Below are 16,820 nucleotides of genomic sequence, written 5' to 3'. Positions count from 1 at the left end.
TGTGTGGTCAGAGCCTGGGAGCAGCGCTCGGGGGCCAGGACCTTCACCTCGTCCTCTCCCCGAGGCCACAACGTGAGCCAGAGGACAGTTCTCCGCGGTTCTTGACCTGCACAGGTTCTGTGGTTTCCAGGCGTTTTCAAATCCCACCCATGCCCACCCCATCCCATTTTGGTTAGAGGCTGTCGTTAATATTAACCCGCTAATGCTCCAGCTTCCATCGTGTGAGGGAAAGACGGTTCTTGTTGCCCAAACAGCCACATACCAAATGGATGAATTCCCCGGGACCGGAGGAACAGCGCGTGGAGACACTTCCACCGCTGAGCAGACCGCCCGTCGTCCCTGCCAGCCTCTAAGGACGCGGCACCACGCTCGGCACCGGGGCGCCAGAAGGACAACGGCAGCAGCGTCCTCTGAGGGCTGGACGTTTCCAAGGCTTGGGCGACGCAGGACACCATCTGTGCCCTGGACACAGTCACAGACTCTCCTCAGAAACGCCTCCCCCCAAATGTCAAAATGTAGCGTCTACTGACCTTTCGCCTTTTGTTCATTTCATTGTTACTTACTCTGTAATTATTTGCTACCAGGTTCCTGCCTCATTGTTCCTTATTCTGTTAATGTTAGGATGTTATTTGCTGCATTGTTCCTCCGTCTATTGTTTGTTGTGATGTTACCTATTTCCCTGTTACCTATTCTGTTACTATTTCTTATGATGTTATTTTCCAACAGGCAGACCTCACAGGCCCCTGCCAGCTGCTACCTTGGATCAGAAGCCAGCCTTGTTCAAACTCCCCGTGCTTTTTACCAGCTCGGGGCTCACACGGTGAAGGAATTTTTTCTTAAGTCTCTGAGTCTGTCTTAAAAAATTTGTATTCAAAATGAGGACTGGTCTTTGGTCTTCCAATTTATGCCTCTTCAGTTCCCATCTCAGCTGTCAACCCCGGAGAAGAGAGCCAGTGAAGCTTACAAACCTGATAAATGACAAACTGATCCAGCAAAGTGTCTTCCAATCCTGGACAACACTGCTCACGGCCCGAGGGGGACACCAGCCATCGCTGTCGGTCTTGGTAAAATGACCTTCACACCTCCAGTCTCAGTTGCCTTGACTTCCTGGGTGCTCAAGATCCTGAGACCTCTTCAAGGACTCGTGTGAGTATTTAAAAGAGGATCCTTTAAAAGCACAATGCGCAACACAAAGAAGGCACATTACCACCCCTCCCCCCGCTTCTCAAAAGTGCCCTCACCAAGGAGTCAGATTCCAAGAAATTCCCAACAAATCTCACAACCTGAATACAAGTCAAGTGAATGTTTTTATAAGTACTTTTTCAATATATACATTCATTTGGACTCCATTAAATCTCATGCTGTGATCATCTCAGCAATTGATCATATTGCTTCACAAATAATACACATTACAATGCCAAGAATATCAAAGATAGGGTATTTTTAAATCCTGGCAGTGTTTTCCAACATCTTTATGCGGCTCAGAAGCTTGGCTTGCATATGCTGATTGTCAGTCTCTCTCATCAACTCACTGGGGGAGGGGGGTTGAGGTGTGGGGGCGATGGGTTTACGAGCAAAACCGAGGGGAGGCAAGGAACAGTGAAATCCCATTTCCACAGTAAATTCGAGAGTGGGACGATTCAATGCCTTGGTCTTATTTTCTCCACAAGTTTTCCAAATGAAGGCTCACACAACACAGCTCAGGCTTTGTCGGAAGGACAAAGACGCCAAGGGCCACCCCCTCCCACCCCAGCGTTGCTGGTGCCCCTTTCTCCCAGCGGCTGGGAGCTGATGCTGCTGTGCCCTCCGTGCTCCACCTGGACGCCAGTTTGCAGGTCACCTTCCCCAATCCTTGACCTGCTTGTGCAGCCAGATTAACACCTTAAACTGTTTACCCGAGATGTGTCTGGACACGCATTTTTCTCTCAGGCAAAACCCTCTGTGACTTATGGGAAACTACAATCATGTGTTTCTGGTTAGTTTATACTTTAAAGCACTTTTTTTTTTTTTTTTTTTGTCAAGCTATTTCCACGTCCAAAGAGTTTCTCAAAGACTTTTTTCTTAGAAATTGAGGTCAACATTTTGCCCAGGGAAACCATCCACAGACCCTAAGGGCCAGGGCTGGCTCATGATCTCCAGTCCTTGGTTTGCAGCAGGCTCTCAGGTCAACAAAGGAGCTGTCACACTCACTGGAAGAGTCCCAGAAGAAGTGCCATGCGTGCGCCACCCACAAGGGGAGCCTACCCTCCCTCTGGGCTGTGCCACCAAGACCTTCCATTCATCCTTCTGGGAGCCTGGTTTGGGAAGTCGTTTTGCTCACAAAACCAACCGGTTTCCATTCAAACCAGCACCTTTTGAGCACTGCCAGACAATGCTCAAAAAGATGTACCCGCTGGGTTTTGACATTTTAAGCCTGATCACATGTTTTTACTTAAGAGTGTTCTGGGGTCCTATCTAACTCAAATGCGAGGTATCAGCCCAAAACCAGGGAAGAGCTGAAAACACGGGCGGTGTTCCTCAGAGCCGGCCAGCAGCACCCACCTGGCACCCTTCACGCTCCCTGTCCCTCCGCCACTGGCTGCCACGTGCTGTCCTGCCCTGGCCCTGGCCCATCCCCATCAGCACGCCCAACTCCCCCTGAGGCCAAAGGAGGCCGTCCTCACCTGGGAGACCCCTCCGCACCAGGAGCCCTAACAGCGGGTGACCCCGCTGCCTCTGCTCTAATACACACGGTGGCTATTTTTATGCCATTGGAGAAATGAACGGCCTGTCACACATTTGGGAATCCTTTATTTCTAAATACAGATCCATTCTAGAGACAGAGTGTGCGGCAGGTTATGCGATGCGACTTCGCGTGTTAGGGAAGAAGGCTTGCCTTGTTTCGAAGGCAGTTATCTACCAAAATTACTGCTCTTAACTATGTATGGGAGTCGTTACGAAAGCATATGATTCTTTTCTCTTATACGAAGCAACCGAACTCACGGAGTGTCCTTCAAGGAAGCTGCAGGAAGCTCCAGGCAGCCCTAAAAAGCAAAGACACAGGGAGGCTCCCTCGAAGGAGGCCGGAGACCCAGGAGGAAACAAAGAGCGAGCCGCCCAAGGATGTCCCACCCGTGCGGAGGCAGCGGGGCAGGGCCAGATGTCAGCTCTGCGGGAATCTGCACGGTGTCAGCTTACCATTCAACACCACTGTCATCAGGACAGTGCACGCATTCACACTCGGTCTTTTCACAGCAGCAGCCACACCTAATGTTACACGTAGGAGTTTCAGCGGGAGGATGCTGACAGGGGTCGCCGTGCTGATCGCACGCTCTTGTCTCCATGGCGACCCTCGCAAACGGCAAAGACCCTCACGTTTAAGTTTATGCAAAGTTCCCAAAGACGTTTTCTTCCTCCTCAGACTCAGTACCATAACAAGACCAAGGCGGGTCTGGCTTTTTCGGCACACGGCAGCCTATGAGATCGAAGCGAGGAAGAGGTAAAAATTCTTCAGCACAGACAGGATGCGGATGTGTTTCCGTGCCTGGAAAAGAGATCTGTGACCTTCGATAAAGAATCATAACAGTGTGCAATAATTAACCACCTCCTGGTCAGTCTGTACAAGAGATGTGTGTTCTGTCTCACAGATAAGAAAACCGAAAGGCCGTGAATTCGTCTAAGCTCCCGCCGCTGGTAGAGGATGGCTCTGGGTAAAGACGAGGCCTTCTGGCCCCGACGTCCTGCCACTCATTCAGGGGCCCCAGCCAAGTAGGCACTCATTCGGCTGCACACAGACGGGGGCGCCCCCGGGAGGACGGAGGTCCGTCGAGAACCCACCACCCACTGTCCACACAGGGATTCAGGAGGCTACGGCTGGGCACCACTTCTGCGAAGCGGAATCAATGAACAAGAGCTGAGAGAACCGAAAAAACAAAACGGAACCGTTTGGCACCACTCCATGCACGCCCAGCAGGCCGGGCGGGTTACTAAAAGGTGACAAGGTGTTAGCCAGAAAGCCTGCAGCTCCTGGGCTGGGCTGAAAGCCTCTTCACTTTATAGACCAGGTGCATGCCCGAGAAGCTGAAAACCAAGTTTCTTGAAAGAAAGGCCACCTTTTTCATTGCCTTTGTGTTGGAAGTATAGCCACTCTACCCCAATTTCCTCCGCTCTTCATGGAAATCTTGACCAGCCTGGGTGTCCTGTCTGGACGAGGGCTGCCTGAGAGGCGTCTGGTAACACCCGGCGCGCCCCACCTGCTCCTGGGGGGAGGCCCCTTTCCATCTGGGCGTCACGCATGTCACCTCTGAGCCCCAACGTCACACGCACGTCTCGCCACTGGCTCCCGCCGACACTGTGTGTGGCTGGGCACCAATCTCCATCGGGAGGTACGGCCTCCTCTCCCGATACGGCCCCCGCCTGGGGGACCCCAGTGGACCCCCCACCTGATAAAGTCTGCAAGGTCCCTGCCTAGTTAGAATTCACAGGGACATCCACAGGACATGTCCCCGTGCTTTTCAAACCTTCCCTCTACAAAACTCTATTCCAATCAACAACCTCAGGCAAAAAGGAGAAGCAACAGGACAACGGCCACGGTACTCACAAGCCCCCTTCTCTGCTCCCTCCGGGTAAGGCCACCTCCTCCCTGGCCTCCGTAACGGGGCCAAGGAAAAGTGAACAGCAAACGGGAGGAGTGAGCTGCGCCCGCAGTGGCCCTCAGAATGACACTGAGGAAGTGACAGGCGTGGCCAGTGAGCAGGGGCACCCGGAGAAGCTCTGTGATCAGCTGGGCCGCTGATGCCACTGTTGGCTCTGAGTTTTAAAACGCATTCTTCAATCGTAGGTATAACCAAATGGACGAGGACACGCTCCTGCTGTGTCACCGAAGTCAGTGAGGCTGTGTGTCCAGACATTGGAAATACAGTGTCTCAGTGGGGACTCTAGAGAAACAGCACAAATCAGAGGTACAGACACAGACAGACCTAGAGGAGGCAGATATTCAGAAAGAGTTTGTCTAAAGAGCCGGCTACGCGAGCCCGGGCTGCGGGGCAAGTCTGGACCCCGCAGGGCAGTCTGGCGGCCGAAACTCGGGCAGGAGGCAAAGCTCTTCATCTCCGGAACCTCAGCTCCTGATCGTAGGGCCTTCAGCTGATGGGCGAGGCCCACCCACACCCACAGTAGGGACCGCCTCCTTCACCAAAGGCACCAAAGGCCGATGACAGTCCCACCTACGAGCACCTGGATGAGGCTGTGACCAGCCTGGGCACCAAAGTCTAGCCACTCTGACAGAGAACTAACCATCATACAAGGAAAAAAATCTTTTTTTTTTTTTTATAAAAAGAAAGTCGCGCTCCCGTCATGGCTCAGCACAAACGAATCTGACTAGCATCCATGAGGACACAGGTTTGATCCCTGGCCTTGCTCACTGGGTTAAGGATCTGCGTTGCTGTGAGCTGTGGTGTAGGTCACAGACGCGGCTCAGATTCCGCGTTGCTGTGGCTGAGGCTCCCCTAGCCTGGGAACCTCCATATGCTGAGGATGCGGCCTTAAAAAGACAAAAAAATTTTTTTAATTTTAAAAAAATAAAAGGAAAGTGATCTGAGAGGGAAGGGCTACCCCTGGGGGCGGGGGGGGGGACAGCAGATGACGGGAGTGGGGCTGCGCGTGGGGACAGGGGTCAAAACAGAAGCAGGTGCGGGGCAGCCCGGAGAAGGTCGTCACAACCAGTCCACGTGCTTCCCTCACGAGGGAAACAAAGACAGGCAGCTGCGTGTCCCGGAGGCCGGCCGGCGTGTTTTGTGCCTTTAACGGGGGTTTATTTCAGACCGGCCAGCCACGCGGCACCCAAGGGGAAGAAGGAAGACCTTCGGCCTCCCACCGCCTGTGACACGGTGACACAAAGAGGATGACCCTCAAGCCAAACAGCCTCACACTTTCCCTGACAGTCTTCTGCCCCCTGATTTCTCCATCTCTTTAATCTCCATCCTGGTGAGCAAGCCTCGTGGCAGCAGAGGAGCCGTTTCGTGTGCAGACATCCAGGCGGGCAGGCGGGCCCCAGACAGGGTCTCGGGGAAGACGGGCGGGCGGTGGGCAGAGCCGGGAGGAGCCCGCAAAAGCATTAATGTTTTCAAAACCCTTCTGGGGGATTCTCCCTCAGTTTGGGCAAATTTAAATAGAAGTGACTGAAATACATACATATTCCTAAAAAGAATAACTGCATTACAGTAAGAATGCCTTTATTATCCCAAATTAGCTGCGAAAATCTCTTTAGAGACTTGACAGGAGGTAAAAAAGAGATTTCGCACAGCCTTGCAGAAAAGGAAAAGCCCAGGATAAGAATATTCACGCAATACAATTGTGCTTCACAACACAGGCACGCAGTCTTTTAATACCCAGTAATTACAGCAAAGACAAGAATGAAAATCGCTGCAGGAAGTGAGGATGAAACACTGAGAGAATTCGCGCAAACATTAGAAAAAAGAACTCGAGGTAAAGTCTTCGGAACCCAGACAGCCAGAGGGCAGCACCGGAGGGCCGGCCCGCAGCGCCCGGCGGCCCTGGGGGGAGCACCGCGGCCCGGGGCCTACGCCGCGCTCTGGATAATCCACTGCACACTCGCAGCAGCGAGCACCCGCTGACCGAGCTCTAGGACGGGAACCTCGGTCCCTGCCTTCAGCCGTCTTAGACTCTAGCACATTCTTTCTTGTCCTGAGCAGCCTGGTAGCTTTTACGGAATTGTCCACCTTCCTCAGAACGCCGAGCGAGTTAAAAAAGAAAAGAGAAAAAACAAGGCTGAAACGATGTCTGCACAGCCGGAAGGAGACGTGAGCTCCTCCTGCGGCGTCAGGCACATCGGCCGCACGTCCTGGGCCCGACACGCAGCCGACGCCGTGGCCCGTGGGGACCGTGGAGCAGACCGTCAGCACAGCGGTGACCGTGCGGGGCTCGCGCAGGACGTGCGCACAGACCGAGGGGCCCACGAGGGTGTGCAGACCCCGTGCAGCCCAGAGCCGGACTCGGGGCAGGGAAGCTGGGAAGACCAAGCGCTCGTGGGGAAGGAGAGGTGGGAACCCAAAGCTGACAGGGGTCCCAGACACAGGCAGACGCCGGCTGCTGGCATCTGTGTGGGAACTTAAAGCAGGAACTAAATTTCACCAAGTACAGGAGGGCGCCCAGGCCAAGGGGCAGGTCAAACAAAGGTGCAGACGAGAAGGTGGGGCGCAGGCAGGATGCAGGAGAGGGGGCTCTGCCTCGGGGGGCCCCCGGGGGTTCATGCTGCAGCCTCTCTGAGCCCAGTTTCCTCCTCTGCAGATGGGAGACCACGACACGGTCTCAATCAACGATGACTCGGGAGGAGGTCTGCACACCGCCGTCACCCAGCTAGTGCTATGCGTCCGCTTAAAAATTAATAAAAACAAATAACCCATGCTACTCTCGAACATTTTTTTTAGTTAGCCAAATCAACTCCTCTGACTTAATTTCACTTTCTGCCATTCGGTACTCAATGGGCCTGCTGTTCTCCATCTGCAAGATCCAGAGCAAGCGCCATGGACACTACTGCAGCTCAGAACGTTCCAGACCGCACAGCCGCGTCCCTCGGGGTCCCAGGCGGCGGCTCACAGTCCAAGGTTCTAGCATGTGCACCAAGTGCCCAGAAATAGCTGCCAAGTGTCACCATAGTCTGCCAGGCAACCAGGAGAGAGGCAGAAAGAGGCTACTTTGCTTTCCTTGGAGGTAAAGACCTCTACATGGAAAGTACTGAGACGCGCGAGCCGGAAACCTCTGAAAGCTGAGCCGCACCTCCCAGGTTGGTGTCCAAACTTACACTCAGGGGGCTGTGCCCCGAGAAGAAGCTGCGGTTCGGCGGGTATAAACTCAGCTGTGACCACGGCAACGATGGAACAAGTGCTACAAGCACGTGCTGGCCCGGTAACGAAGTCCTGCGTTTTACACATTACTTTGGCAGTGTTTGGATGGACAAGATACGAGCTTTCCTAGACAATCTGTTTACATGCTTGAATAGAGGTAGGTCTCAATCCATCCACAACTATGTTTTAAAACACTAAAAGGTAGGAGGCCCAATGACTTGGAGAATAAGGAGCCGCCTAAAGCCATGTTTTGATCTAAAGACATGTCAGCTTTCTGTTGATTAAGAAGAACAACAAAAACTCCTCCCATCCGTCCCAAAGGAAACCCGCTGGCCTCCTCTCTGGAACTTCAAGCACAGGCTCTGTGCCTGGACCACACCCTCCTGTACCCAGCACGAGGGCTTTGCCCACCTAACGGCAGACACACAGGTGGATCTGCTGTCAACACGGTCTTCCCGGGGAAATTCACAAGTGGGCAGCCACCCCTGCAGCCACACAGAGCCCCCGCTGGAAGGGTCCCGTGCCTGGTGTAACGCTGTCACCACCATGATGTTCGAAACACTTTTATTCAACGGGCTCTGCCTTTTCATTTTCCACTGTCCCTAAAAAGCACGTAACTGTCCCGGGGCTGACTGCACAGTCAGAAGCCGACACATTCCCGGTTCTTAACGCAACAAGAAATCTAGCTCGGCTTCTGCTCTTTAAAGTGACAGAGTAATCCAGCAATGAAGGGACTCAAAACGGGCTCTGCCGAAAGGGAGGCGCCGGGAGAAACGCCAGCGAGGATGTGTAAGTCCTCACCTGCCCTGGCAGCACAGAGAGTGACAGGCGTTCCCTGCTGGCTCCGTGGGTAAGGATCCGGCGCTGTCACTGCTGCGGAACAGGTTTAATCTCGGGCCAGGAACTTCTGCAGGCCACATACAAGGCCAAAAGAGGGGGAGAGAGAGAGAGAGAAATGACTGTATAAACCAACATCTAGGGAGCGGCAATCACCAGCAGGAGAAGAGGCTAAAATCGATACAAGGAGCTGGGCCTGAGCAAAGAGACCAGGGACAAGGAAGGCTGGGCCCGGGGCCACCGCTCGTTCTTGCAGGTCCCAAGGAGCCGTTTTGAGAACCTTGTACATACATTACTTTCATTTTTAAATTAACTTTCAAAGGGTAACTTTAAAATCATTATACAGCAAAGATACATTCTACAAAATATTCTAACAAGTAGTTCTGTAAAGCAACTCGTCCTATACATAAGCGTTCTCATTCGCCTAATCGAGCGTTATGTGATTCACATCTTGGAGCAGCAAGTGGCAAGCTCGGAACACGTATGACATAGTTTCTGCCCTCCACACGTTCACTCGGGCTGTAAATCTCGTTGCTTCAGCCAAGGTCAAGGCTAGATGGAGGGAGAAGAAATTATCAAAGCCGAGTGGCTTACAATGGTCATGTTTGCTTTAAAGGGCTCCCCCCACCATCCCCCCCCCTTCCATAACATTGATTTCAAAAGCTACATATCTGCAAATAACAATACAGCTTTCAGCAACTGGCCCCTATTTTGCTTAAGGACAAAAGAAGCAGAACTCTTCCTGGAAAAGTCAGTGCTGAGTTATTAGTACTTTGAGTAAACGGTGGGGGGATCAGGAGGTCTGAGGAGGCCGAGGAGAACCCCCAGCCATCAGCAGCCCCCGTCAGCTTTCCCCCGCCTGCTGCAGGCGCCCAAACTTCATTTTCAACAAGGCTGGATGACGGATCGTTCACGAGTCGGTCACGACTGGACACAAAGCATGAACGTGCAGTGTCTGGTAACCGCGCCAACGAGGTGTCTGCACAGAAGCCGCCTGGGCTGGGCTGGACTGGGCTGCCTGGGCTGGGCTGCAGTCCTTCCTGCCTGGGCTGGGCTGCCCTCCTGGCCTGGACTCGCTGCCCTCATGGAGAGAGTACCTAAGGCAATCCCTACACTCCCGCGACCAGGGAATGAATCACGCAGTCTAACCACGTCTTCAAAGCTCAAATTCCCCCTCCCAGCCTAAGTCTGAAAAAGGACAAGGAAATCCCAGCACAAGAGCCACAGCCCACTAGGTACCTAAACCAAAACTTGCCATTTCCCAGGCCCTGCAGAGTTCTGATATTTTCATAAACTGTCTTAATGCCAGGATGATCAAATACCCTTAACGTGAAAGTTATGACCAGTCACACAATAATCTTTCAAGGCTACTTTAACCCAGCTGATCTCATGGTGCGGCGGGCGCAGTGAAGGTCTAGGAGGGGCCACACGTGGTGGCAGGGCCCTGAAGAAGACGGTCCTTCGGCCAAGGCTCTGAAGCTCTGGTGGCCTCAGGAGTTTCGAAGTCCTGCCACGAGTCTCAGTGTCAAGGACACTGTTTGAGGATGTGACTTTGAGGAAGAGGAAGCCCATTCTCGGAGAGAGGCCAGGCGTCCCCACTTTGAATTAGATGCAGGCCACACACACGGGCAGAAACGCTGGATTGGAGACGCGTTACCTGCATCCCAGCAGGATCCCTGTGTGGCTCCCACGATCGGGGACGGAAACGCCACCGCTCTGAATCCTTGATCACCCTGATGGCCACACGTGGTGCTTTTCCACCTGGACTCTTTCTGCAGACGGCCTTCTGCTCTCAGGAGAGGGCTCGGTTATTCTCCGTTTCTTTCTTTCCTGGGATGCTCACAAAGGTCGAGGCACTGCAGCCCTTCCTGCCGTCACTCACTCTTATGCCTGTGCCGTCCCTTGTCTGGCCAGTGACAGCTCCTGGCCTGTCCCCGACCCTCCAAGGTGTCCCCAGCCATGTGTGACTGCTTTCTTACTCTGACGTGTACTGTCTCCTGAGAGCCCTGCAACCGGCCACTTCTCCAAGGAATGTCGGTTTATCAAGCGGGGCATAATATTTAGAAACTAAGCTCTAAACACTCCATGCGCTCGCATATGAGCAACCTCCTACTGGGAAGCGTTCAAGCTTCATCGAAGAGGGTTTTGCGGGGGTGGGGGGGAGCTCTGCAGAAGGAGTTTCTAACTGGTTGTAGGATATCTGAGTTACGGTCTAGCAATGTCCATGGGAAGCGGGATCGTACTGGCCCCTGTTTTTCTTTCCCGGTAAACGCTGCTGGGCCGGTCGTGCGGTGGCTGCTGTTCGACAGTCCCAGGTGGTGCCACCACACAAGCACCTCGATCCAGCTGCACTGGCCACTTCTCTGACCACTCGTGGAGCCTCTGTCTTTGTCAAGAAGAGTAAACGGACCCAAATTGGCTCTTCCTGTACGTCAAGTTTCTGGCAAGGACACAGCAGCCCAACCCGGGCAGCTGCGTTTACCCTGTGACAAGTACGCATGTAATCACAGGATCCACCAGAAGCCAGGAGACTCAGGCGGCTGGAAGCACTGCCCTCCCGCCCTGACCCGGCCTGCTGTCTGACGAAATGGTCCATGTCCTCTAAAAACGTCTCCCAACGACTCGCAGGTGCGGTTCAACCCCTCCTCTGCCAGCCTGTAAATACAGCTGCATTCTACCTCGTGCTTCCAGTGGCTGCGCCTCAGCACATAAACCTAAGCGTTTGGTGACATGTTCTTCCAGCATGCTACAGTAAAAATTAATTTAGGGGGAATAAACAAAATAAGCAAACCTCCTGGGGGGAGTTTACAACTGCTGCATGTCAGTTTCAAAGCTGAAAGCGGAAGGAGCAGTCCAAATTTCAGGAGCTAGGCGGCATGAAAAAAAATATTCTACTCCATGAATTTTTTTTAAGCATTGTAAAAATTTTGCCTCAACAAATTGTGTCTCACACCACTTTATTTCTAAAACTCTTCACCCAGTTGAGGGCAGTAAAAGAAACTTCGGAGAGGTTGCAAATGGTCTCGACAAAACCTCCTCCGACAGCCCTGCCTATTAATTAAATAGAAACTAGAACGACATTCTCAGCGTGTTATGAAACAAAGTGTTATCTGCATTATAGCAGAAAGATGGCCTGCCAGTGGGTCGGTAACTGTTATCACTGAATGATGAGAGTATTTTCACAGCCTCGTATCTTTTGCTGCTAAGTTTTCTACAAGGTACACAGAGCACTTTTGGCGGACTGGGAAGTGAACACTAAACATGAGTTTACAGCCGACGGAGAGGAAGAGTGCCCGTCACTGGAGCAGCAGAGGAGCCCACCTGGAGGCCCTGCTGGGCGGGGGAGGATGGGCAGGAGGGGACGGCCTCTGATCACAAACTCTGGAAGAAGTTCCACAGCCGAATCTCAACAGCTGCAAAGAGGTACGACTTCCTTAGACGGCAGTTAGCGAAGACTCGTCAGGGTTTCAGTTACCAGGGTTTTCTGCCCCTTCCCAGAAAAAAAGGGCTTAGTTCTGAAAGGCTGTTTCACTCTCCTGAACCCCAAGGAGAGATCCTCCTCCGGATTCTGGAGGCCCTGTGTCCCTGTGCGCACCCAGTGGCCGAGCCCCACGGCGAGCAGCGGCTCTGGCCGCCACCCCACGCCCCCGGGAGCCCCCCGTGCTGCCCGACTTCAGTACATCAAGGAGACACATTCACTCAACAAACGTTTTCTCAAGACCGACCGCCTGGCAGGAACTGTGCTGGGCATCAGTAACACAGAGATCAGCGAGAGGTGGCCCCTGTGCCCAGCAGGTCAGGACACAAAGGACAGGATGGGGAGACGGTGAGTTTAGACAAGAGAAGGCTTTCTCAGTGGGAGTTCTTATGAAGGGAAAGAAAAAGAGTGAATGAAAACAGAAGGGGGAGGGAGGGGCCGTCCAGCCCTGTGATACTCACCGACGCGCCTAAGCACTCTGATAAGCCAACTACTTTAGTCTAAGCTCTTCAAAGCAGAGAAAAGCACACGTCTTTGCCTTAATCACCCCGAATATCAAACGAGGCCCGCCGTCCTGAGCCCTGCGCTTAGCACCCGGCGTGGAGCCGTCCTGCAACCTCAGAGCAGAAGCGGGCCCCTCTGCGGAACCTGGGTGGGGGGACCACGCCTGCTTCCGAGTGTGCAGAGGCGGCCACGCCAAGAACATCGGGGGCTGCCGACCACCAGCACCGTCCAGGGGCCTGGCCAGCACAGGAGGAGGCGTCCTGCCTCTATTTCTACCATTTCCCTCCAGGCTGACCCATCTTCCCAATGGCCGACCCTCTGGGACCCTCCTTCATCCGACTGGGCCCCTTGAGCGCCTCGGGTCCCTTGCAAGGAAGGCAGCCCCTCTCCCAGGGCGGCTCTCAGCCGGTGGCCCCAGGGGGTCCATGGGAAATGTCCGCTCCCCTGCGCAGAGCAGGGACACTCGGAGGCACAGGGTTCCTGGCAGGAGGGAGGCCCACAGGCCCGCACTGGTACTTGCCCGAGAACGAGCGTCCCTCCCCGTCTCACAGCCTTATCCTGTCTCCTGGGATCACCTCCCAGGTAAGCTACTTGCCCCAGCAGCATCCTTGTCTCCAAATCCGCTGCTGGACAAAGCCACACTGAGCCAGCATCCGACTGCAGGCAGCCCCCCATTTGATGGGGTGCCAGCTCGAGGGCACTCCGCCGTCTGCCCTAAGCAGGGTGGCACCCTCGCCACCAGCAGGAACACTCACGGGACCTCAAATCCTGCTCTGAACATCTGCCAAGTCACTGGAATCCACTCACTAGGGCCTGGGAGCTCCTTTGTTGGTTTTATACTTCCAGCTCAGGGATGGAATAGAATTAAGGATTTTGGTGTGCCTTGATCATTTAATTTAGATAATACATCACTTATTTTCAAATGTTTTTCTTAAGCCCTTGAACTTTTCTCATATCCCAAACCACAATGGCATATTCTAGACCCATTTTCTATTACAAATTGTAACAGTGAAAAAGTTACATTACCTGAAACTAATATAGTATTTTAACCCAACTATGCTTCAACAAAACATTAAAGTTACATGGAAATCATTTTATGTTAATACTTATTATGAAAATACGTTGATTTTGTGAAATAAATGAATCAATAAGATCACCTTTATCCGATCGTGAAATATGCCTTTTTCAACAATGAGACTGCTACCTATTCCCTTAAGAATCTCAACAAAGCAGTACGCAGAAAAGTAAATATTTACATGCACATGCAAATTTTTGCATCTACTATCTGAGTCCAAAGATTAGATGCACCTGGGACTTCCAGGTTAAGAATCCTGACCCATCCTGCTGTACAACACAGGCAACTACATCTAATCACTTGTGATGGAACATGACGGAGGATAATGCGACAAAAAGAATATATACACATATGAATATATATATATATATATATACATATACGTGTGTGTGTGAGACTGGGGCACTTTGCTGTACAGCAGAAATTGACATAACATTGTAAGTCAACTATAATAAGAATTTTTTTAAAAAACAATCCTGACCTTACAATAAAGAGATACAAGCATTTTAGAAATGAGACAAGTAACATATGAAATGTTTTTATCATAATCGTCTTAACGAAATACACTGGCCAGACTCAGCCATCAACACAACTCCTCTGTTCAGCCAAGTGACTGCACACAGCACATGAGATTAAAAATCCACCTCAGTAAATATTGATGGAGTGCCTGCCATCACGACTTTATGGCCCTGGGGACATAGGCTTGCTGCCATGTCCCTATTGAACTGCTCACACACCCGCCACTGCTGGCAGCCAGGTCACAGCCACCTGCTCGGCCACCATGGCAAGCAATGGCCTCCCTTTTCGGACCCCCCCCCCCAACCTGTGCCCACGGTGCCAGCCTCTGCTCTGTGCTGGCAGAGCGTGGCCGCCTGCTCTCTCCTCTCGCTGCCAGACTAAGACCAGATGACAAACAAGTAGAGAACAGCATCTCGCATCCTATAGCATAAAAGTTTGGTGAAGGAACGGACTAATTCATCGAGTTTTGAGGATGGCAATTGAAAAATAGGCCAAGTAATTGCAAAAAGCAAATGCTACTCTCTATGACTCAACCCGGCAACTGCTGACCACACACACACACACGTGCTCTTGCCTCTCCACCCTGCAAAACACACCCCCGACAGGCTGCTTCCTTCCCGCTGACACAATAAACCTTCCCAACCCCCTCCAGAGCGAAGTGACAGCACCGGGGGTCACCTGACAAAGCAACAGGGAAGGTCCAGGACCCTCCACACACTGAGCCAGACCCAGGAGGCAGCCCTGGCCACGCTGGGAGCAGGAGGCCAGTCCTGAGCACCCCGACCTCAGCCTCCCCTCCACACCTGCTGGGTGGCCCTGGCCCCCACGCTCCACCTGTGCAGCCCCCGGGTCCCCAGCTACGAGTCAGGGATAACCTGAGTGGCTGCAGGTGAAGCAGCTGCCCCTGCAAATGCATCGCCGCTGGCAGTTTCCTGGTTTCGGCCCAGCCTGTGCCCCACCCCCCAGGCCCCATCCTCCGAGCCCAGAGGCGGCACCGGCGATGCCCTCAACCTTGGCTCCCGCCAGGGTGCCTGGCAAACTTGACGCAGACAAACGGTCATCAGATCCATGAATACTCACTGGGCCTCACCCGTGTGGCAGGCAGTGCTGGGCCCCCGGCAGACGTCAGCAGGACCGCCCCGTGCCCACGGTCAGGGTGCGAGGGCTGCGCAGGAAAGGACGTGGCAGACTGGGTCAGGCGGATACAAAGTGGACATGCCACTCCGAGGAGCTGGGGCCGCGTGTGCACAGGCCCGCAGGGAGGCAGGGGTCCGCCCTGTGCCCTTACCGGCCCTTCCTACCACTGCGAGCAGGACCAGAGGCAGAGGGTGGGTGAAGATGGGCTGGAGGAGAAGGCGCGGCCAGATCGCATCAGCCTCGGAAAGCTCATGAGGAGTGGAAGCCCTGGGATTGCGTGGGCGAGGACTCTGGTCAGGGTAGAAGGTTCTCGAGGGCTGCGGGGCACACGATGGTGTCTGAGACCAGAGGATCAGAGGCGGAGGCGTCACGAAGCAGCTGCTGCAGGAAACCAGGCAGGGGCTGATGGGCTGGGGTGGGGCACGCGGTAGGGGGAAGGGACAGCGGACAGAAGAGAGACATTCGGGGGAAACCGGGGAGCTTCCGGACGTGGGGTGACCAAGACAAGGGTGTTAAGCGTGAGCCCCCGACTTGAGCAACTGGATGAATGTTGCGCGATGGGGAGAACAGGAAGAGAAGCGCATCTGGAGGGGGAGACCAGGAGTTCTGTCCGGGAGCGGGTGAGATACAGATGCCCGTGGACACGTGGGTGAACAGAACGTCTGGGCAACCGCGGAGGTAAGTCTGGCGCTCAGAATCGGGAGTAGGTTTGAGCGTGTTGAGTGTTGGTTCCAGCTGGTAACTGGACCCTGGGAGTGAAGATGGGGCCAGACTGCCGGGCAGGCAGAGCGAGCACATGCTTAGGGTACTAGCAAACAGGAAGCAAAGATTCAAAGGAATTTCACATTTCCTCTTTGAAAAAGGGCGAAAAACTAGTTCTCATGGTGAAAATCAGTGCTGAGTTCAGGGGTCACTGTGTCTCCTTTGCAGTTTAAAACAAACTTGGATGTGAATTTCTGTGGCCAGGAAGCGGAAGATCTTCCCGATGTCCGAGGCTATCGATCTGAATCCAGTCCTGAGGGCTCTCTCCCCCTGCAGGTGACGTGGGCTTGGGGAGGCAGGAGGGTCCAGGCCCTGGTCAGAAGCCAGCTGGGTGATGGCAGCACTTCCCCAGGCCCCACTTTAGGAACTTGCAGGTGACTCTTTAATTTCATAGTATGTGGTCTGGATGCTGATAAGGTAGTACATTCCTCTTTTAAGGAGAATTCTTGCAGTTTACAGGCGATGCTTTGGAGACTATGCCCAAACCCAAATGCAAAGCTCTCCTGGCCTAAATTTCAGACGCTGAGGTAGGTCTTTGAGGAGAGAGGCCTGCTTCTTGGTCAGGGGGCTGCTTTCCTGGCAACGTCCAAGTCTCACTTCATAGGTGGGCCAGTCCCTTCGCCCGCTCGTGTGGATGAAGCCATGGCACCGCCACCACTCCTCT

General features: G+C 53.5%; 1 protein-coding gene across 1 annotated transcript in view; it reads right to left on the bottom strand.

Moving 5' to 3' along the window:
* The window catches only part of LOC110255791 (uncharacterized), a 266,124-nt gene extending 249,304 nt beyond the window's left edge, over positions 1–16,820 (bottom strand). Inside the window, exon 1 of the transcript XR_014818936.1 lies at positions 15,338–16,820. The gene's annotated coding sequence lies outside the window, so the exon portion shown is untranslated. The remainder of the gene's footprint in view (positions 1–15,337) is intronic.

This window comes from Sus scrofa, chromosome 11, assembly GCF_054392235.1.
Source record: "Sus scrofa isolate SSC_HxYL_T2T_F1_AM1 chromosome 11, Sscrofa_HxYL_maternal_Yorkshire_Landrace_v2.0, whole genome shotgun sequence".
Lineage (NCBI taxonomy): Eukaryota > Metazoa > Chordata > Mammalia > Artiodactyla > Suidae > Sus > Sus scrofa.
This window is presented reverse-complemented; position numbering and strand designations above follow the sequence as displayed.